We start from the raw sequence: 22,223 nt of genomic DNA, 5'->3' as shown, positions 1-22,223 counted from the left end.
CCTACATGCGTAATGTAAGTGAGAACATCAAGTAAGAAGTCAGCAGAGTCAATTCAGCTAGCAACATGAAACTCCTCCTCAATGAGGATGCGATCTAAATAAGGATGTCCCTTAATGTGTTCTTCGAGGGGTCGATTATGGAGGGTAGTCAACACCCTATAGGAAGTTGGAGCGACATAGGTTGGGTCATATTCAAATGCCCTGATTGTGCATCGTTGTTCAACGTTGGTCATTATTTGGCATCCCTCTAGCTCCCATTGCAATCGTAGAGCATACCATTTCCACAAGGAGTTGTTAGCAATTCATTTCAAGTTTTCTATTTCTTGATCATTGGCATAAGTTGGGTGCTTGTCATATGTAGTGATGAGGCGTTGTCGTTGCACTTGTTCACAGGAGACCTTAGTGGCAATCAACTCCGCTTGCTGCTTCAGAAGCTTTGACAAACATGAATTCCAATTCTTCCCAAGAACAAGGGAGTGTCCGTATTTTCATTGCCGTCGTCCAAGAGCCCCACGTTTAAGAGATCATAGCTTTTAGCAAGTGACATGAAAGTCGCATCCAAGCATCTAAGGCAAGCAACCAAGTCATCCCCTGTATTTTCAGCTAAGTCTTTGGCCATGGTCAGGATTGATCGCCGCTCATAAGAGGGTTTAAGGCCAGTGGGTGGTTGAGGCTTGATAGAATTAGAGAGTTCGACAGCTAATGATGATGGCTTGGTTTGCTCCTTAGGTTGTAGCTTCGCTTCATGTTCGATGGTTTGGTTGTAGTTGCGGTTGTCATGCTACTAGATGCATTTGAGATTTGAGGGGTATCATCAGCACTAGAATTGGGTGTTTTGTTAGTACCAAGTTGCAATTTTGGGTGGCGATGGATTGGTTTAGGTGCTGCTGTGCTAGGTTTTCGCGGTTCTATGGACTTGGTGGCCTGCTTCTCTTATGGTCTGAGTGTCTCTAACTCACTATTTCGTGTGGCCAAAAGCTCGAGGGTGGCACTTAAGTAGTAGTTGTGGTTGTTTTGGCTTTAGGTAGCCAAATCCAGTGATTACCCTCATAGTAGCCGTGAACTTGCAACAAGATTTTGGGGACCCATTGTGACTTGATTGTGCGTCCTTTTTTATAGATTCTTCTTAGCCTCCTGGGTCTCACGTGTGAGCCATCAGCCTTGCAAGGTCATGGGTTGTTGTTCCTAGGTGGCGGCCCTTGCTACTTAGGTACCCATTTGAATTGGGCTTCATGGGCATCAGCGTTGGGTTTGGTGGGTTGCTGGCATCGAGGCTTGGCAAGTTGTGACGAGTCACAAACCCCCTCCTTAGTCTTGATGGTGGGTTTCCCTACCGGTGGCCTTGCGGACTTGGAAGGAGTCACATCACCCTTGGTGAAAGTTGTAACTATGCAGGCGTTACCCATGGATAGTCAACATTGCAATGAGATTGCTTCTTAAAGGTTTGTCCTAACAGTGACTTTGTGCATGCATTTTTAGTGTTGTGCAACACATAGAAGATTATCGGCATGCTTTCAGACTTGATAGAAACTACAACCTTGCATTTCCCCAAAAGTGTGTAGGGTTGGCCTCCATAAGGGGTGAGCTTAGCATTAGTGGGCTACAGTTGCAATTCGCCCATTTGGGTCCAATGGTCATGGGTCAAGGCATTAAAATTAGCTCCCTCATCGATCAATGCATTGATGGTGCATGTGTGCTTTTAGTAGTAACCGTCATGCTTAGGTAAGCTGGTTCCATTGCTTCCTCATCCTCACTATCCATTTTAGTGATAGTGGCTACTCGTACATGGATAGGGGGTGCTGGCATTGGGGGCTCATGAAATGGGTGCATGGGAGGGAAATACTTCTTTATGTGGCTGCCATTGAAGAAGCCTATGCCCTTGCCCTCTAGGGTTTCGAGTTCTGCATTGCCAGTTTGGCTGATGGTTCGAACCTTAAAAGGTCATGGCCCCCGAAACTTCACTTTTTTCTTATGTCCTTTGACTGAGTACGGTATTACTAAGTCACCCTATTCAAAGTTGCATTGCTTGACATGCTTGTCAACCTAGCTTTTGCGTCTTGCCTTCTTGCATATTAGTGCATGGGTGGTTGTAAGTGGGGTTTTTGATAAGCGTTCAAGTTCAATCAAGCATTCCATCCGTGCCTCCTTCCCATCCCATCATTCTTGAATGGCTAACTTGAGGCTTGGTACAAAGAATTCCAAGGGTAGAATGGCCACGGTACCATATGTCAATCGAAAGGGTGTCTATCCTACAGCTGTCTCATAAGCCGTGCGGTAGGCCCACAAGGCCACCATCAACTTGTTATTCCAATCACTGTGTGAAGCAGAGATGACTTTGGTCAGGACGTTTACTAAGATTTTATTTGTGGATTTGGCCTAACCGTTTGCTTGAGGGTAATAGGGCAAATATTTCCTATGGATGATTACAAAGGAGGATGGGAGGTGAGCTATTACTTCGTTGATAAAGTGTGTGCCCTGGTCGCTAACTAGTTCGATGGGGCAACCGAATTGTGAGATCACCTGCTCCCATAGGAACTTAGCAGTGGTCCTAGCATCATTCTTTCTTGTAGCTCATGCTTCTGCCCATTTTGTTAAATAGTCGGTGGCCACAATGATGTATTTAGCTTGTGAATATTGTGCTACGAGACTAATGGGTCCGATGAAGTCAATTCCCCATTTCTCTAAAGGTTGTCATGTTATAATTGGGGTTAGCTCCATGCGATCTTTACAGATAGGGACTTTAGTTCATTAGCACTCATTACAATGCTTCACAAATTGTGTCACATCTCGGAAGAGGGTAGGCCACCACAATAGGGATTGCAGCACTTTGCGAGCTATCGCGTCTTTGCTGAAATGTTCTCCTACGATTCCACCATGTGTCTCTATCAGTACGTCATGCATCTCATGCTCACACACACATCTACGAAGTAACCCGTCTTATCCTAGCCTATAGAGTTGGCCCACTATCAAGTGATAGGGTTGGATCTTCATGATGAGCCACCTAAGTCGGGCCTTTTCTATTGGTCGTTCCGGTAGTCCGTGCTCAAGCACTTGAACTATGCCATTTGCTCAATATGGCACCATGTCAGCTCTAAACAAATCGTTTTCACTGGAAAAGCAGAATAAATGCGCGTCTGGTAGTTCATCCACAATGCCTTGTCCAGCCGCTCCTCTAGTGGGGATACGAGACAAATGGTCAGTTATGTAATGCTGCTTCCCTTTACGCACCACCACAGAGAAGTCCATTTCCAAAAGTAGAAGAATCCATCTAGCGATGTATCCTTTAGTGCATCGTTTGTTAACAAGATGCAACAAGGCTTGATGGGGTCGACAAAGAAAGTAAAAGGCGTAGCCAAAAGATAATGTCGAAATTTCTTTATGAAAGACACCATGGCTGCCCTCTCTCTTTGTTGTCGAGTAATTCATTTCAATCTTAGTGAGTTGTTTGCTAGCAAAGCTCGCTGGTTAATCCAGGTTGTGTTCACCAGGTTGGCACAACACAACTCCTACGGCGAATTTCGAAGCATCGATGTGCACATGAAACGTGAGTGTCCAATTTGGGGCTCACAGAATTGGTGCTGTGGTTAGAGCCTTTTTCAGCTCCTCATACGCGCGTTGGCATTCCTCGGTCCATTCGAATAAGATTAGCAGCTTGTATAGAGGCCTAGCAATCAATGCATAGTTCAACACGAATCGTCAATTATACCCTATGTGTCCCAAGAAGCGCTGAACACCCTTGAAATCAGTTGGGGGTGGAAGATCGACAATGACCTTGATATTTGAGAAAACTATGGCAATGCCATTCTTTGACACCATGTGCCCTAGGATACATCCATGCTTCACCCAAAATTGGCACTTCAAGGGGTTCAATGAGAGGCGGTACAATCGACATCTTTCAAAGACTGCTCAAAGTCTATCTAAGCGTTCTCGCCAAGTAGAGTAAACACACAAGTCGTCCACAAAGACCCCTAACTCCTTCCTTAGAATGTCTTTGAATATTGTACACATCAATCATTGGAAGGTGGTTGGCATGTTAGTCAACCCAAAGGGCATGATTATTTAGGCAAAAATGCCTCATTCAGTGGCAAATGCAGATTTATGCCTATCATTAGGATGTACTTGCACCTGATTGTATCCAGAGAAGCCATCCAAGAAACTGTAGGCCTCTTTGCAAGCCACTCTCTCACAAGCATATGCTCAATGTACGGAAGTGGGTAGTTATCTCTCTTTATAGCTGCATTTACGTTCTTGTAATTGACACACACTCTAATATTTCCATTCTTCTTTAATACAATGATTGTGGGGGAAACCTAGTCCGTGTGTTCACCACACTTGGGTCTATCCCTTTGAGCTCTTCTAGGGACCAAGCAAAGACATCTATATACTCACGCAAGAGAGTAACGAGGCTTACTTCATCTTTCTCTGCCAAGTCGTCGGCTATGAAGACAGGTCGTGGGGTCTCCCCTTCCCTAGCTAAATTGACCTCTTTGACCTTGGTGGATCCCTCGATTGGTTCGCTTGCTTGCCCCTATCATTTGGCTCCTAGCAAGATCACCACCCTATCTTCCTTTCTGAACTTTGTGAATTATTTTGATAGGTCTTGCAGTTTTCGATGTTCTTCTGTTTGCATTTCTTTAGGTAGCTTCCGTCACTCCTCTCTTAATTGTCAGTGTCTTAGGTGGACGGATAGGCCCCCCTTAGTGCGTTTAGTCTTGGGAGGCCAAGGTATTTCAAGGTCACTATCTGAGTTGACTTCCAATTCAAAATCCAACTCTCCGTCTTTGCTAGAAGAGGGGCTCTCTTCTGGTGGTCCTAGCTCAAAAGGTAAGTCTGTTTGCAGTAGTGGTGTGTCACTTGGCAGGGCTAGGCTTGCTTGCTCGTAGTTGATTGCACCTGTGTGCTCCAACAAAGTTCAATCTCAATCCTTGTGTCTCCTTTCGCTACTCTAAGGGCACTTTGCTTGCATGGTCTGGGGTCTACTCGTATCTGCTTGATCATATGTCCCCCAGTATTATACTCCAAGGTATCGATTTCCCTGTCCCTCTTATCACTGAAGGAACATCAATCCTCATATTCGTCGTCAGAGCTGTCTTTGTCCGATTGCTCATCATTCTCCAGGTTCTGGCATATCTCTTTTTGTTGGTCAAGGATTAAGGCCCAATAATATCTCAAGTTTAAATTGTGCACCTTGGACCATCACCAATTAGGTGCATCCAAGAGATCTTGGAGTGGCTTGAGGTTCATTGTTGGATTTCCAGCTAACTTGTCAGTCAAGTACCCTAGAATTTCTAGGAGCTTCCGTCTATTATTCAGGACTCGGAATGTAACAGGGTTGGTTCTTCCATTTAGGCTTCCAGTGCATGACTGGCACTAAGGGTGTGTCCTTGGATTTTCCGGTTGCCTTGATGGCTTGTTCGTATGCCTCAGTGTTTGAAAACGGTAGGTCAATGGTAGCAAGAACATGCATCCAGTCTCACTCATCCTCAGGGCACGGGATATACTTGCTAAGGGCCCCATAGGATCCCCTAGTATGTCCGGTCCGTTGCCCTTCAGCATGGTGGAGATGGCATCTAGGTCGACTAGCGTAGTCTTCCAAGTGTCCATCTCTACTCTTACAGCCTCTGTTTGATTGCCTAAGAAGATAAGACTGTTGCCCCAGTCTTCTACGACTCTCACGTTGCGTATCTAGGGTCAGCCTAGCAGGATGTTGTAGTCCACTCCCTTCATGACTATAAAGTCAACCAAGAATTGAATTCCTGCAATCTTTACTGTCCAATTTTTCAACACTCGACATGGTTTCACCTTCATTTCGTTAGCCAGTGTGACATTGAACCTAGCAATCTTGACTAGTGGGTTACCCCAAGTTTGGAGTACTGCATGGCTTAGCACACTCACTCTTGCCCTTGTGTCTACAATTCCCTTTCTTGTGACATCCACCAAAGCTAGGATTGCTGGCACGACTACATGCATTTTTGTGCCTTTCCAAAAAGCATTAATGTTGTCGTGATGTTATGAGGACACAATGTGAAAAAGTATAGAATGCATCATCACTTGACTTCTCTATTGATCTAGAGAGTTAATGTGATCTGAGCCATTAGTACTAGTGTGAGTTGCATGGATTGTCCAAAAATACTAGATTTTTGGATAATTTTAGTCTACTTTTGATATTATTTATTGTAAAAATCCAAAAAAGTTAGAAAAAACTTCTAGATTAGGATGGCATGCAAAAAGCTAGTTGCTTTTTCACCCAGTTAGGGGATTTTCACCAAAAAAAAGACAGATTGACGAAATCGCACAGGTTGCGATCACTGTAAACAGGTTGAAAACTGCATATTGAATTGAAAGAAGAAGGAATGATTTGGGAGATCCGTGACTAGGTGTCCTGGAGTTTTACCCCCCTTTCGGAGCCAACGGAGCCATCAGATTTGGGTTCCGGGCAACAGAGAAAGAGCTAATTTTTTTGATCCACGTTTTTGGTTTACGAAGGAGCTCCAGGAGAATTAATGCCTGGAGATTGCTTTTGAGTAGTGCAAAGATTCTAGGTTCTTTCAATACATATTGATTCAATTCATTGTGATTTGTTTTTGTCATGTTTACCACTTGGGTATTCTCTACCTTCTCTTCCATCTCCTATCTCTACTTCCTTCTACTTCTGATCCTCGGTGGATTCAACCTTTCGACAAAAACCCCTCCGACAACGTGTAAGGATTTAGGCATAGAGTGTAGTGTCAGACTCGGTTTTTGAGTTTTTGCGTCATGCTCAGGAAAGTATGTGGTAATTGGCTTGTTTGGTTCTTCAATCCACTACTTCAGCTCTAGCCATATCGTTAGATGTTTCCTAAGCAGGTCGTCTAAGCTTAGAGTTACAGTGATGGTCACCAGTGTATTGAGAAGATTGCTAGTCACTTGCCTCTCTCCTAAGACTGTGGTTCTTGGCCAATGGCCTTGACTGGTTTGCTGGCTTGAAGCATTTAGAATTTGTTTAGGTGGCTCAGTTTGTGGGGCCATCACCTCCCTTGATCTTGGTTGTGGGAGAGAGATTGGCATGCTCATGCTTGAGAGATCATTTTTCTCGTCTTCTAGTACAAGCTCAATGTCCTTTAGGTGCTCCTAGCCTCCTTCACCCATTCTTTCACCTTCTTGATGGCTTTGAGTTGGTGCTTCGAGTTGGAGTACTCCCCAACCTTAGTGCTTTCCCTTTCAGTCGTCCATGGGGCTGACGTTTCTTCCTGTACGTCAATGACTTTCCCTCCAACCAGCAGTGTTGTGGCACATTCAGTCGTCCGTTGGGCTGACATCTCTTCCTGTGCATCAATGACTTTCACCGGCAGTGTTGTGGCACTTTCACTTTTGAGGATGACCTTAATGTCTGGTCTTTTCTTCCTTTGTTTCCGGCTCTTATTTCCAACTAAGGTTGTGTCAAGGTTGGTGAGCCCTGGCAATGATATGTCGGCTTTTGTGGTGAGTTTGACCCTACGATAAGCAGGTGGTACTATGTCTTCATCTTCCAAGTATTGGCTTATAAATTCAAGCCTTCTGTTACATACCTTTGAGTCCTCAACTGCACAACTAGATGTGGATTCTCCACTTATGTCTTGGGTCGTTTGTGTAGTGCCGTTCAAGGTGCATCTATCGTCAGGACTGTCATGTCTAGTCATCCTCGCAGTTGTAGCTTGATGTTGTTGCATTCCGCTTTGACTAGATACAGTCTGAATGCAACCTAAACTTTTTTTTGTGGTGTGGCATTTTTTCTCTTGTTGGCTAGATTGGCCCATTGAGGTTCTAGGGTCTCTATTTGTCTTTGTTCGGGTATGGGCTTTTGGTTGTTGTTTTGCAAGTGAGAATCTATGCTTGTGTAGAGCCATTACTACACTAGGATCTAATTTGAAGGACCTGTCATGGCACACATTTTCTCTCCAGCCTACTTGGGGAAGGTGTGGAGGGGGCAGAGGCAGTCCCCCCCAGCCCGTAGGGCCATTACGCTAAATACCATACATAATTTGAAGGACTATTCATAGCCAAGTTTTGAACTACTTGCTCTAGATTTCAACCCAGTGATAAATCTATGATGTGCTTTCAGCTCTATATGGTCTCTGGGTCGGTTTCAGGGCTTAGATATGTTAAATTTGTATTCTATTCACATGTCTGATTTTAACAGTTTTTTGTCTGATTCTCAAAGGTTTGATTCTCAAGAGTCCGATTATCAAAATCGAGCATTTGATTCTAGGTTGATCTGATTGGTCAATTGGATTTGTATCATCTAATTCTAGGAATCGAACCGTCCAAGTCTCATTTTGGGAATCGAACTCTCGTAACAGTGTTCGATTCTTGCAGACGAGTTCCCAGGGATGACCAAAATCACTCGATTCTAACAATTTTGGTTATGAGGGGTCGCACAAACTTTTAAAATGTAAGAATAGACCCTAATGAAGTATTATATATACCTGGAATAGCAAATAAACTCCAAAATACAAACCGATAAGCAAATCAAACCCTCTTGCCCCGTTATGACAATAGAAATCCCAATGCCTATTTTTCTTATTTTTTATTTATTTTTTCCTACCCTAATGCATCCAAATCACAAAGCAAACACCTACACTACTCCAACTTAGCTTTCAAATCCCAAAAACCAAAAACTTACTTACTAAGGAGATCGAATACCTCTTCAAACTCTGTCGCTTCCTACCTATCTACCTCAAGCACCGGTTCAAGGAAAACCCTACTTTTATGCTCGATTCAAAGAGCACAAGCACTCAAGGCTTGAATTTGGTGGTCCTAGCAACGGAACCAAAATGTAGAGGTGAAGCTCAAGCTCAACCGCCAAGACCCATGGACCACTTATTATTCAAGCATTTCAAGCCGAGCACTAATGGCTACCTCTCATATAGTAGACGTGCTATCTTTCTCTACGAATGTAGTGAGCTTACCTCCATGCCTGATCGAGTTGTCTCCTCTCCCGAGCACTCCGATAGCTCCATGATTCAATTGCAAGCTTCAAGTGAGCTCCATCCTCAAGCTCCACACTCGAACCTCCATTGTTGCAAGCAAGACAAGAGAAGATAAGAGAATATAAGAAGAGAGGAGAAGATGGAGAGCTTCTCCACCACGGTCCCTCACCCTCGCACACTCACTCCCTCCCACTCCCTCTCTCAAGCGTAAGCTCAAGCAAGCAATAACAAGAAGAAGATGAGAGCTACTTTTGACCATACACAAGAATGAGCTTCTCATTCACTTTTCAACTTTATATACAAAATCGTAAATCTATTTTGGACGATCATCCCCTTATCTCTTTTTTTACATGACTGTGAGACCGTAGGCCATTTTTTCCATTGTCCTCCTATCTTCCTAGCTTCCTTCCTACCGCACATCTACCTTTACAATTTGCACAAGGTGAGAGCTCGGCACTCTTAAAATAAATCATGATGCACCTTTCACTCTTTTACAAAAGTATTGACTTGCGCTTTTTCTTGTGTGCCTTTCTTCTTGATTTAGGACTTTTCTTGACTTCTTGAGTTTCCAAATTCTTCTTGGCGCACCTTCGTCTTCCGTTTCACTTTTGCCTTAGCCTTGTCTTCTGCTTTAGATTTTTCAGATTTTCCACCTTGTTTGTCTGAGGGTTAATAGTTGCCTTATAGCACTCATTAGATCCATTGAACTTATGTTTCACCTTATTTGCAACAAATAACTTTCTTGTATTCTCATAAAGGCATCAAATCCCATGTGTCTTTTACCTTAAGTGCAACCATTTCTTCATCCATAGCTTATCCCAATGCTCATTACCCACTGCATTCTCAAAACAGTGGACTCTATATCTTACACAACCTTAGCCATGTATGCATAGTCATGTGCTATGTAGCTATTGTATGTCAATCATTGCATAGGCTTTCTTACTCTAGTTGACCTATGTGGACTTGGATCGCTACTAGATATCTTAGTATTCTCTTGTGACTTTCTCACACTAGGTACCTTAATAGATGGAATCCCAAAGTCTTCATCCAAGCTCTGCTTAGAACCATCCAAATCCATATCAACATGAGAGAAACATAATGATATATCAATCGTAAGATGTGAGTCCCCAACCTTTCTCCTTGCCTTTCCTTGGATACATGTGATATACTTGTTGGTGGAGTGACTTGTGACCGTAATCTACCACTTCAAGATCTCTCAACAAATACATGATTAAGAGAGTCTTGTGGCCTACTCAATATATGCTACTATAGACCTATTTTCTTTATAGCCACACTCTCATGTATATAAGCCCCAATTGTATCATGTACATTACTATATTAACTATTCATTTCATCAAAGACAATATCGCTAATAACTCTCAACTCATGTGTAACAAGGCCATAGGCTATAACATCAATATTCCTTTTTCTCAATAGAATTTTTCACAAATACATATTTTTTTGTTTTGGGATCCAATCTATTGCACAACTCATCAAGAATATGCACATCAGCAAAATACATCCAAATGCTTTGTGAGGATAGATTTGGCTTTTTACTTATATACTTCTCATTAGGCATCATACCATGTACAATAGTTGTTGATGTCTTGTTTATAATGTATATAGTAGTAGAAACTCCTTCATCCCAATAGTAATGAATCAAGTCTTTTTCAAACATTAATAATCAAGCCACCTCTACACTATGTGTGTTTTTACACTCAACAACTCCATTTTGTTGTAGAGTGTACCTACATGTAAACTACCTCTAAATACCATTTTTCTACAAAACATCAAAAAACTCATTGGAGAACTATTCACCTCTCCATCCAACCTTAGGCATTTAATATGCAACCATGTCTCCTTCTCAGCCAAATCTTGAAATTTTTTAAAATGATCGAACACCTCACTTTTCTCATACATAAATAAACCCATACTTTTCAAGTATGATCATCAATAAAGGAGACATAACAGTCGCAACCCTTGATAGTTGTAGTCTTTGTAGGGCCCCACAAATTAGAATGTATCACCTCAAATGGCCTTTGTATACATGCTTTATATGTAGAAATGCATACCTTGCCTACTTTTCAAATTGATATATGCAGCACGTACTTTCTGTATCCCACCAACTCCAAACTTTGGGAATGCATCAACAATTTATTTTGACTGCATATTTTTCAAACGCTACACATTTACATGACCAATCTGCTTATGCCATTTCAATGTTAGACACAAAACCTAAATCTTGCATAAACAGAAGAGCATCCATTTTAGGAAGCAAATCTACATCAAGAGTAAACAATCTACCAACACTATTACCTTTTGCAATCAACCTGTAACCATTTCCAAGGTCCTCTACATAACAACTATCATATGTGAATTGAATGTACAATCCCTATTCCACAATTTGACCAACAAAAATCAAGTTCTTAGTTACATTTGATACATGCAGCATGTCATCCAAGTACTTTGTTTTATCATCCTACGTACTAGGGGAAAGTTTCCAATGTGAGTAATGGGGTGGGTTGTATCATCTCTCATCTCCACATAACCTGGAGACTCTAGATTGCACATCTCTCTAAACCACTCTCTATGAGAAGTCATGTGGTTAGAGATACTTGTGTCCATGTAGCATACATCACTCTTAGATGAACCATCAGTAGTTATAGTATTCATAAATGGGCCTAGCCATTATGTTCATTGAGTTCTTAATCCCTAGTTTGCACATTACTATCCAAGATTGGTGGAAAAATACTAAACAGTGGCAACATCACCTAGAAGAGGTCGCACACTTTGACAAAAACACATCAGCTAACCCCTCATGCCCTACTTACAAGAAAGGCCCAACGTAAGTTCTAAATTGACAAGTATGTCAAGCCTGATCCTCTGATAAGGAGGATCTCATATTTCTTTACTCGATTAGAGGCCATAAGCAAAAGTTGAAACTCTAAGACCTCAAACATTTTCACATCCATGTTATCAATAGGACATGGAATGTTGAGCTAGAAAGCTTAGATGGCTAGCCCATGAACCATTTAATGGTAGTATAATAAATAAATATTATCCATTCAAACATCGCTTGCATGAATCATCCATAGTGAATGTTGATAGTCCTCTACTATGTATAGAACAAAACTTTTATGATGAATAGTTTGAACAATAGCAACAACATCTTCTTACATCACACTCCCGACCAAATCCATCAAATCCAATTACAAATGTTCCAGTTGTTACCATTAGCAGATTATACATGGAAGGTGAGCCCCTTATTTTCCAAACATATCTCCACATATGCCTTACATCCACTAAGTCAATAATGGCTAGTGCAATCATTGATGAGGGGGCATATTATAACACACTTTCTTACTACTATTGGAAAAACCTAGGCCAATTTGCAAGAGTTGTAGCCAATGGATACAAAGTTGAATCCATATGAAGAACGGCCTTACTCCTTATTGAGAAGGTGTAAATTGGAAATCACAATTGAGACTAAGCTCGTCTTCTATGTTCTTCCAAATCGTGAACTTTGATTGGACTTTGATTGGACTTCAGGTTTCTCCCCTCCCTGCGGTTTAGTATACAAGCATTTGGTTGAGCAAGGTCAATTAATGACCTCGACACTTGGTGAAGAGTTTGAGGAGATTTCAATCACATCAGTATTCATAGGGCAGTAGTACTAATGCCATTAAATGCATTTTCAGTGCTTAGAAGCACTCATCTCAAGATTGAGATGTTTAGGTATTACATTGTCAAGCTTGGTGAGGCACTTGCCTTATTACCGGTATTGAAGCCGTGCTTTTCGGTGAACTTATGATGTCCCTCAAGTGTTGGAGCTACTCACAAACCAGGAACACACTTCAAAGTATATGCTTCGGTGATTAGAATCACTGTTAATGATTACAAATTGAAAATTTTGAAAAATGGGAAAGGTTGAAGCTTTCTGGCTATGGCTGCCAAAAACCCACAGTTAGGGTTTTGCTCATAGCAACCAGCACAAGAGGAATTTCTCCAAACCCTCTTAGAGGGAGATGGCCCATTGGGGGGGGGGGGGGGGGGGCTAACTAAGCCCCATGATAGCTGCCTCAATCGTGCCCTCTACTGGTCGTGGTTTGGGGCCGCTTATGGATCTACGCGCCGATTTCTGTGTTTTCTTCAATGCTGCTCTCCACGACACCCAATGTTAGCGTTTTTTGTGCCACACTACTATGCGTTTGTTGGGGAAGAAGTCTTCAATAGAAGTCTGGATTTGAAATGCTCTCCTTTGCTCTCCCCAAGTCCTCCAACAGAGATGGGTCAAGCTGGCTATGGTGGAAATGAGAGTAAACGAGAAGACAATATTTCTTCTTGTGCACTTAGGTGTGTAGAGAGGCTGAGGGAAGTTGAGGAATCAGAGATGGCTTTGATACCATGTGATAAATCAGAGTTGGAATCCCAAGAGTGTGCACAAGAGGGAGAGAGAGAGCTCAAGTACAAGAAGAAGATCTTGCTTAGTAAGTTGCTCAAAGGTACAACTAGTACACTCTCCTCAAATGTGAGTGTGTACTTTAGGATATTTATATAGGTTCTAGAGAAGTTAGGGTTAGGGTTTCCCCTTGCTCCCATGTCCTCCAGTCCATTTACACCTAGCTACCCTTATCCTCTCCAATATAAGGAGAGTTTCCATGCTTACTTCTCAACACATATTGTTGCAACCTTTTCCATAGTTCTAATGATTGTAATGATGGAAAAGTAAACACATATTTTTGAGATATTTCAATAAGACTTGGTGCCATATTGACATGGGTATAAAAGGATGGAAGACACTATATTCTACACAACCATATGATAATATAAAGAGTCTCTTCATCTTCTAAGGTTTCTCTCTCAACTCTCATGGGCTCTCTTACTTTCTCTCTCCTTGTTATCTTTCTCTCTCTAGATCTAGCATCCTCTCTCTGCAAATTTGGGGTAAATGCTCAAATTAGACCATTCTTTCATCTTGAAGCTTTTTGGACCAATATGAAGCATTGGAGATTCATATTAGAGCTACCTACAAAGCATCATGGTTGTTGGATCATTGTATGGGGAGCATTGAGCACTCTATTCTTTATTAGTTCTATTCAAGAGGCATTGCAAGCTCAACCCCTATAGGGATTCTTGGAACATTAACTTGAAAAGATAACTCCACTTGAGTTCAAATGCTAAGAATCCCTACTTATTCTCCTTTCAATGCCTCAAGACTAGGAGGTACTTTCAAACCCACAAATGGAGCCAAAGCACATAACAAATCAACACAGTCTTCAAAGCCAAACAATGATAAGTTTATTGTAATGGAGCTTTACAAGAAAAGAATGAGCCCCTTGTTTCAAGTGTGGAGAGAAATATAAGCATGACCATGCTTCAAAGTGTATCTACAACAACACAAAAGTTGATAGCATGTTGGTTCTTGAAGATTTAGAGTATGCAATAGAGGATGATGTGGATGACATGGATCAATTTAACAATCCAATTGATGACTTTGATAGTTTTCCTTTTGATTTGGGTCGATAAAGGATTGTCTTTACAATAAGCTCTATTTAGGCAAGCAACAATCTCCATATCTTCAAGAATCTTGGAGAAAGACTATGCAAGTCTATGGGTTTTGTTTGACTACAGTTTGCATATAGAGATAACTCTTTGTTTTAGGCCAATTTAAATTCTGAACTAATTGCAAAGTGAAATATAAGCTACATATCCTAAAAGTACTAGTCGTAAGCTTTCTTTGGAGTTATAACACACCTCATTTGGATCAGCCTATCAAAAAACATAGTAGATTTTGAACAACAGGATCTACAATTGGAAGAGTTTATATTTGAAGAAATTTGGACCAAGCTCTCACCTTTATGGTTCAAGATGGATGTATGCACATCATACTTGGCCTTTAGCTTTAGATCTTATAATTATTTTTAAGGATCTTGAACATTATAGAATCTTTTGTCATGCTTGAATAAAGTGTCATATTTATCTCCAATACTTTGGGTATTTTGTAATAAGTTATCTATATTGTTTTTGGGAACAAAAACATTTGGATGGGGATGGATTGTAATGAAGAGAAATTAGACATACAATACTTGGTGCCACAGTTGGCATGGGTATAAAAGGATGCAAGAGACTATTTTCAACACAACCATATGATAATAAAAAGAGTATCTTCATCTTCCAAGCTTTCTCTCTCCTCTTTTTCTCTTTCTCTCTCTCGATCTAGTTTTCTATCTCCATTCTCTCTCTACAATCTATTTCCTCTCTCCTCGATCTTAACTTCTTACAATGATTGAGGAGAGATTCTAGATTGGTAAAAATTACCACTTGATCTTGTAAACATTGTGCCTCTCTTAGCATTCTAGGTGGTGGTAGTCTATGTTGAGATATCGAGCTCCACTCGTGATATGCCAGGGTGACCGTTGTGTATTTATGTCACCGACTTGTTAGTTGCAGATGCGGTTGGTACACCGCCCATGAATAATAGCTAGATGATAGCTATCCTTATCTACTCTAGTTCGTGGCTCAGTTAGTATGCTACCTTAGTTAGTTGAGTTTGGTTTTGAGACCCATATATAGGGTTCTTCTATTTCTATGTAGTTGAGTTCTTTTTGGCTTACACAACTAAGAAGAGGAAAACTGTTTTCAGCCTCCACCTTTGTGTGTATTCCCCCATTGTGCAAGCAAGAAAGCTACAAGTGAGACTCCTTCCTTCTCTCCCACAATCTTGACATGGTATCAGAGCCTTGTTCGTGGTAAGGAGCTCAAGAAAGCAAGCCAAGTTCGTGGTGTTCTGGTAAGAGGACCAGTGTTGCTTTCATTTTTCTGTTTTGGGAGCAAGTCTCTGCAGGTAGCACAGCCGAAAAGTGCAAGAGTGCATTGTCTCAGATTGAGATGCCCTTCGCGGTGTAGCAGGAGGGCAGTATATGCTGCGGGAAAAGGCTTTAGCCCTTGGTTGCTCTGTTTTTTTGATTTGAGGCCATTTCGGGGCCTGTTTTGGAGGCGGAAGTTTTTTGCACGCACTCAGGAAAAGGCCATATTTTATGCTGTGCGACCACTGTTCAACAGGTCGGTGAAAAGTTACCACAGAAATTTCATCGTATGCTTGTGTGCAGAGACATTTGGAGTTACAGAATCATCCTTGTTTCCTGTTTATGCAAAATCGTCACTAGGAAGTGACTGTGTGGTCAAATACCACTTTCGCCAGTTTTGCAGATTTGCCCTTGTGAGGGTGAAGCTGTGTTTTTTGCAGTGACAGAATTTTTTGCAGTGTTCTGTAATGGCGTCTGATTCTCTTTCACAGATTGTAACTGAAAAGCTTAACAAGAACAACTTCCAAGCATGGAAGTTTAGAATGACGAATTTTCTTATGGGAAAAGGATATTGGAAATTTGTTGCAGGAAATGAAGAAGAACCAGTTCTTCCTGATGTTCCCAATCAACAGCAAATGCAGGCATTTAAAGCATGGCATGAGAGAGCCAAGAAAGTTATGTACTGGCTGTCTATCAGCATTTCAGACTCTATGATTATGCATATTCAAGATGCAAGTACGCCAAAGGAGACATGGGATACTTTGTCAAAAATGTATAGCACAAATACGCAAGCCAGGAAAATGCAGCTCAAGCAAGAGTTGCACAATGTGCAAAGAGAAAATATGAGCATCAATGACTACCACATGAAGGTAAAGAAGATTGCAGATGCACTTACTTCCATTGGGTCGCCAGTGGAAGATGATGATTTAGTTTCTGTGACCTTGAATGGTCTAGGAAAGGATTATGCACAGTTCCGAACATCCATTTCCGTCCGTGAAAGATTTCCTGATTTTGAGAAGTTGATTACTCTTCTAATTTCTGAGGAGCAGAGAAATGGTGGTGCATCTTCTTCAGGAGGAACTTCAAAAGAAGCTGTCTTCTACCCAAATGCTGGAAGAGGTAGAGGCAGAGGTAGAGGAGGACGATCTAGAGGCCGTGATAGAAATCAGAATATGCAGCAAACTCAAGAAAACCAGTCCTATGGAGGAGGACATGGTAACTCTAGAGGCAGGGGGAGCCAAAGAGGTCGTGGTGGATGGCAAAGAGGCCAAAATGCAAACAGCAATGTTGAATGCTACTACTGTGGTAAAATGGGTCATATGGCTAAAGACTGCTATAAAAAGCAGAATGACATTATGAATGGGAAATTGCAACAAGGGAATTATGCATCTTCTAGTAGACAGGGTGATGACATAAATGAGCATTTGTTTATGGTGCAACACATGAACAATTCTGTGACAAGTGCAGAAGGAAGCAACGATGTATGGTATGTTGACTCAGGTGGATCAAACCACATGACAGCTCATGCAGAATGGATGGAGGATGCAAGGAAAATGGAAAAACCAGGATTTGTGGAGACTGGTGATGATACTGCACATCCTATTGTGCAGATTGGAAAAACTCATTTGTCTATGCAGGATGGGAAAAAGAAATACCTGTCCGATATATTTCATGTCCCGAATATCACCAAGAATCTGGTTTTTGTTGGTCAAATGGTTGAGCAGGGCTTGCAAGTCAGATTTAATCCTCATGGATGCTTTGTTGAGGATATGAAAAATAAAGGTCGCTTGATAGCAAAAGGAAAGAAGAAGGGCAGAATGTTTACGTTGGATGCAGACATGCCTGAATTGAGTGCAGCAATGTTTGCACATGGGATCGGTGTAGTTGCAGATATTGATATCTGGCATAAACGCATTGGTCATGTTAATGCACAACGACTTAAATCAATGCAGGCCCAAAATATTGTTGCAGGATTGCCTAAATTCAAGGTTGCAGAAATGCATAAGGTATGTGAAGCCTGTCAATTTGGAAAACAGGCAAGGAAACCATTTCCTAGACATGTTCAAGAGAGTAAGAAGCCATTGGAATTAATCCACTCTAATGTGTGGACTACTAAAGCTGCATCTCTTGGAAGCTGTCATTATTTTGTCACTTTTATTTATGAGTATAGTAGAAAAGTTTGGGTGTATTTTATGAAAAGGAAAAGTGAAGTTTTTGGGCATTTCAAAACTCTTAAAGCTATGGTTGAAAAAGAAGCAGGCCTACAAGTAAAATGCCTAAGGTCAGATAGAGGGGGAGAGTACCTCTCAAATGAGTTTGCAAGGTTCTTGCAGGAACATGGCATAAAGCAGCGTTATTCATGTAGTCATATCCCACAACAAAATGGAATTGTAGAAAGGAAAAACAGGCATATTGGAGAGGTATCTCGTGCCATGCTCAATGAAAAAGACTTGCCAGATTTTTATTGGGCTGAAGCAGTTGCTACAGCAGTCTACATAATGAACAGGACTCCCACTGCAAGGATGGCAACCATAAGAGCAGTCATTGCTATGGCTGCATCAAAGGAATGGTCTTTACATCAGATGGATGTAAAGAATGCCTTCTTGTATGGTGATTTGCAAGAAGAGGTCTATATGGAGCAGCCACCAGATTATGTGCATGCTGTTCATCCTGAGTTTGTTTGCAGGTTGAAGAAAGCATTGTATGGTTTGAAGCAAGCACCTAGAGCATGGTCTGACAAGATAGGACAGTATCTTGTCACTATTGGCTTTCAGATTTCCAAGGCAGATTTCTCACTTTATGTGAGAAAAACAGAGAAATGTATTATGCTACTTATCATTTATATTGATGATTTGATTATGACAGGTGACAGTGATGAAGACATCCTTCATGTGAAAATGCTATTGAAGCAGAAGTTTGAGATGAAGGATTTGGGAGAGCTGCGTTATTTCTTGGGCATTGAGGTGATTAGATCACCAAGTGGGATACAGCTCTTATAGAGGCAGTATGGATTGGACATGCTGTCCAAATATAGGATGACAGGCTGTAAGCCTATTTCAGTTTCTTTGGAGCAGAATGTGAAGCTGAGCGCAGATACAGGTGAGCTTCTGGAAGACCCTACTATGTACAGACGCATAATAGGAAGTTTGATTTATATGACTATTACCAGGCCAGATTTGAGCTATGCTGTTGGATTGGTAAGTTAGTTTATGCAGACTCCAAGGAAACCACATTTGGATGCGGCTAGACGCATACTCAGATATGTGAAGTCCACATTGCAGTATGGACTATTTTATGAGACTGGGGTTCAGATACAGTTGCATGGATATACTGATGCTGATTGGGCTGGTAGTATTTCTGATAGACGATCTACCAGTGGATATGTGTTCTCTTTTGGGAGTGTTGCAGTCACTTGGAGCAGCAAGAAACAGCCTATTGTTGCCTTGTCGAGCACAGAGGCTAAGTACAGGGGTGCAGCAATGGCTGCATGTGAGGTAGCTTGATTGCATAAGCTACTTTATGATATGCATCAGCCTATAGATGGGCCAGTTGTGATTTATTGTGACAACATGAGTAGTATACACTTGGCAAATAACCCAGTCTATCATGCTAGAACAAAGCACATTGAGGTGCATTATCACTATGTGCGGGAGAGGGTTTTACTAGGTCTTATTGATCTAGTTTATGTCAGCACAGAGGATCAGGTAGCTGACATATTCACGAAGGCATTGGGCACAGAGAAGCTGCGCAAGTTCAGAGACCTGCTTAGTGTGCAGGAATTGGGATTGAGCTCAAGGGGGAGTGTTGAGATATCGAGCTCCACTCGTGATATGCCAGGGTGACCTTTGTGCATTTATATCACCGACTTGTCAGTTGCAGATGCGGTTGGTACACCGCCCATGAATAATAGCTAGATGACAGCTATCCTTATCTACTCTAGTTCGTGGCTCAGTTAGTATGCCACCTTAGTTAGTTGAGTTTGGTTTTGAGACCATTATATAGGGTTCTTCTATTTCTATGTAGTTGAGTTCTTTTTGGCTTACACAACTAAGAAGAGGAAAACTGTTTTCAGCCTCCACCTCTGTGTGTATTCCCCCATTGTGCAAGCAAGAAAGCTACAAGTGAGACTCCTTTCTTCTCTTCCACAATCTTGACAGTCTACAGATTGGGGATAACTCATTACCACATATGTGCTTGCCAGACCACATTTATCATGCGTAGCATGGAGCAATGGTTGATGGGTTCACCCTGGATTAGTAGACCATGATGATATACATAGAGTGTGGGCATATATAGGAAGACACAAAAAAAGGTGTGAAAAGTCATTCAGGTAAAAGTGTAAAGAGAGAGCTGCATTATGGAGATTGCATTGTGTGTTGATGGCACATGCATTGGCTTGTAATGATGATGTTCTAGCACCAAGGTTGAAAGGCCACATAATTCAATAGAGAGGCAAGGTAAAGAAAGAGCTAGGGGAAAGGATGCAAAGAGATACTAATGATTGAGAGTATGTAGTTTTCAGTACAGGTAGCTCGTGACATTAGACAACCTGTCTAATTTTAGAAGTAAAATGAAAATGTGAGAGAAGTCTTTGTATGGTTGTCTACATAAAGAGTTAAGTGGGTTGTTTCTTTCACTCATGTAGTTGTTATTGTTCATTGTGAAACATCCAAAGAAATAATCAAGTTTGGCGATGATGAACGCATATATGGGGCGATTAGGTCCAAGGATGATTAAGAGAATCCTAAGCTTTGTTTTATTGGAGGTGATCATTGGACGGATGACGTCTAATCTATACTATTAGTTAAGGAGAGATGGGGAGCGGGTGCCACGTGGCAGCCCCCCACCTCCCCTACAAAAAAAAAAGAGAATGCGGGGGTGGGTGCCATGTGTCGAGCACCCGCACACCCACCCCCCCTGTGATAAACATGCACTCGTTACGCACTCAACACGGCACAGAAAGGTAACACGATATGAGCTCAAGGTAAACTCTTGTATTATTCAATCCAAAAGCAAGACAACATAGACACATCCCAGGACTACACCCTCGTGACGCCGCACATAAGAGGGTTCACCATTGGGCATAGGGAATCACACGTAGAGTGGAAACAAGGCAGGGCTTTGAGTCACTACTACTCCCTATATAGGTGCAATCGGTAGCAACGGCATGGTATAGCTACAAAGCCCTTACACTCACCCCCGCTTACTGGATTGCTGACCTCAGCAATCTAAGGGTAGCGTTTGTTATTTGACTCATCCGGGGTCTTAACGCAGCTTTTCCTAGCAAGCTGGTCAGTGTCTGCCGGTCTAAGGGGACCGCGGGGTCTTAACACAGTCTATACTATCAGACTGGCCAGTGTCTGTCGCACTAAGATGTTGGGGCTTTTTCTTTTTTGATGGAGTTATTTGTGATGATTGCTACCATGCGAGTCCACCCTCGACTCAATTACATTTGAGGAGTGGAGGCACATTTGGGGTCTATGATTGAGAACTGCATTATTTGTTGAAGTGTTGAGGCGGCTCAAGGGTCGGTAGAAGGAGCAAGGGGGTTCTCCTCAAGCCAAAGGGTGAAGGCATCCTTTCCGCGTTCACGGGCCTCCGCTTCTGAGATCCAAGTGGCCTCCTTGAGTGGACGCCCGCACCACTTGGTGAGGTATTAGGGGAAGCCTCTTTGTTCCCGGCGTCGGAGGAATGCTTCTACTTCGAAGGGACCATTGGAATGGAGCATTGGTACGCGCCGTCCCCATTGGTTGTCGGGATAGAACCGGCACAGAAGACAAGCATGAAATGCATTATGAACACAAACACTGTCTGGTAGGTCCAGCTTGTAGGTGACTTCGTTCAGCACTTGAGTGATTCGGTAGGGTCCATAGTAGCGGTGATTGAACTTGGGGGTCATGTTTTTGGGAAGTGACATATTCTTAGAGCTCACTAGGACCAGGTCTCCTTTGGCGAATAGTACCGCCTTTCTCTTCTTGTTTGCTTGCTCTGTCATTGTTATCTTGCTCTGCTCAAGACTTTGCTTAGCTGCTGCATTGCGATCTCTCCATTTCTTCAAGAATTCTTCTGCATCTTGATCCTCCGCTTTGGCCGCTCCGGATGCTAAGGCCAGTGGTGTAATGACTTCTTTTCCTGTGGCTAACTCAAAGTGAGTGTACCCCGTAGCCGAGTGGATGGAGCTATTATAGTGGAATTCCAAGACATCAAGGTACAAGGCCCAATCTTTCTGATCCACTCTAGCATAGGTGCAGAGGTAATCTTCGATGCCTTGGTTGACTCGTTCTGTCTGTCCATCTGTCTCCGGGTGAAAGGATGATGAGAATCTCAGTTGGGTTTCCAAAGTCTTGAAGAGTTCCTTCCACATGTCGCTCATGAATCTTCCATCTCTATCTGATACAATGGCTAGTGGTAAGCCATGTAGTTTGAATACATGTGTGAAGAAGAGGCGTGCTACCTCCTTGGCATTCAG

Source organism: Lygodium microphyllum, chromosome 4, assembly GCF_053477565.2.
Source record: "Lygodium microphyllum isolate KBCC chromosome 4, Lygodium_microphyllum_v1.1.10, whole genome shotgun sequence".
Taxonomy (NCBI): Eukaryota; Viridiplantae; Streptophyta; class Polypodiopsida; order Schizaeales; family Lygodiaceae; genus Lygodium; species Lygodium microphyllum.
This window is presented reverse-complemented; position numbering follows the sequence as displayed.